The sequence below is a fragment of the Pinus tabuliformis genome, chromosome Q, assembly GCF_031772625.1.
Source record: "Pinus tabuliformis cultivar Carrire ecotype Pingquan chromosome Q, CPIR1, whole genome shotgun sequence".
Classification (NCBI taxonomy): domain Eukaryota; kingdom Viridiplantae; phylum Streptophyta; class Pinopsida; order Pinales; family Pinaceae; genus Pinus; species Pinus tabuliformis.
The window spans coordinates 941,024,019-941,026,277 of record NC_142296.1 but is presented as its reverse complement, the minus strand read 5'-3'; positions in this window follow the sequence as shown (position 1 = coordinate 941,026,277).

Genomic DNA, 2,259 nt, shown 5'->3' with positions numbered 1-2,259 from the left:
GAGAAGATGGGAAGGTAGGATTTGACCCCTCCAAAAATTTAAAGAGACACCTGTAGGAGCAACCCCCAAATACCATCTACTTTATGCTTCACCCGTCGCTTCTTTATAATAGTAAAATTTAGTCGAGAGTGGGGGATCACAGTCACCCCATCTGATGGCGACACTTTCGAGTGGATGGCAAGAGGCTCCAAATCAAGTGCCGGGTTTAATTTCAAAAGTTCAATATCACTCCCCATCGAATTAGTAGGCGGCTGATGTCCACTAATGGAACCAAATTGAAGCATCAAAGTGGGTGGATACGCTGAAGGAGAGCAATACCCTTCCCGGATATAAGTGTCGTCGACCCCCAAATGACCAGCGAAATCCCTATCAGCATCACTGGCACCCAATGAGGGGAGGGTCGAGAAAATAGAAGATACTCTGGAATTATCGATGCGGATCACAGGAATAATACAATATGTAGAATGGATATCATGCATCACCACAAAGTTGAGGGTAGATAAAAGGATGGCTTTGGATATTTGCCAATATACACCTTTTGGCTTTCAATGAAAAACACAAGCTCGATATTTGGGTTGCATTGCCTTGAACAAATTCAAGCGACTAATTTATTAAACTATCGGTGCAAACAAATTAAAAAATTCCCCAATTTTTTGAATCTAAGACTAAATCGTCTTTGGAATTACTTCCAGTTATATTTCAATGTTTTCTTTTTGTATTTTAGTTGACTGGGATACTCATCTCTCATCTGAGAGACACGGGTTCAACTCCAACCAAGATAATTTATTTTGCAAATGTTTTTACAATAATAAAAAGAGATGCTCCTTTTAAAGGCTCTTATAGCAAGGCAGACACCTAATCCAACGCTTTTGCAGTGATCGATAACTCTTCTTTATTAAATTGTTCGGGGAAATGGGAGCATTTTTTTCCTCTGTCTTCTTCACGTATGCTTGTAGCAAATAGTTGGATGGTGATGATGTTCATGTGCGATTAAGGAGATGTTTATTGACTGTGTTGGATACAAATCCTACTAGGAGGAACTTTGAATGACCATGTTCATTGTTTACTTCATCGTTTTTTGTTGTCAATGTGTTGTATCCCTTGAAATGTGTTGTCTTTTGAAGGTTAATCTGATCTTTTCCATGTCACTGAGTGTGCACTTACATTTCACCCGTAAAAGCATATTGTCAGAATCTTAGTCTCGAGCTCGAACGTTGTTCTTTGAGAGTTCCATGTGAGTGATAGAGATTGAAGGGGTCTTTTACCTCTCATAGTCCACCGATTTTATCTTCCCCTTTGGCGCGTTTTCCTTGAGTCCACGGGGATTTGGATGCACCAAGTCATTTGGAGATGGATTCCTTTTTGTCACGGCCCCACGCTGTGATGCCTTATGATCACTGTGGGCGACGTGCGCCACCGGTGATATTTCGTCGTAGTTGTACAACTACTCTAACCCAGACTGCACCTAACTTCTCATTCGCTTCAACAATTAGCCAATTTTTCATTCAAGTGTTATTATATTCAATTATTTCATTCAACAATTATACAATTATGTGATACTCTAACTTCAGTACAAGCAGCGGAATAACACTCATTAACAGTCTGCGATATCGTAAAGAACAATATGAACACAAGTATTTGCGACATGAGGGGGCAACTCCCAAAACACTTCTCCCCTTTACTCTTAAACTTGAAATAATATTTACAGTGGAGATAGAAAGGGGCCAGCCATGTCCAAACTCACGCGCTGCCCAAGTACAAAGAGTGGCAGTGGTTGGCCCAACCCAACTCACTAGTGAAAAGTGCCAAGTTTCGCAACCAGGGTGTGCACCTTTCCCAACAGAAACCCCAAACCGGAGTCCCAAAACAGCCCAGAAAACTAACCCTCGGCCCTGCCCAGAAACCAGCTCGCTTGGGCGAGCTCTCCTCCTTGTGCGACGTGCCTTAACTACGTTTTCAAATTCTGCAATGTAAGCCTTGCAGTTCTGCGATATCAGACCCCTTACATTTCTGCGATATCGCTGACTTTGTCCTTTCTGCGATTAGCTTTTGTGATATTACTTATCTTGTGCGAACTTGCTCGCTAACTCCTCCAAGTGTCGAGCTCCTCATCTTATAGATGCTCTAGTCGTTTGATTTTACGTGGACCGACGCCCCTTCTCTTCTTGAGTCGACCCTTCATCTTGTGCGGGCGCGCCCCTGGGCCGACCTGCTCGTGGGTGTGCCGACGCACCCCACCCTAGGAGCTTCGCCTACCGT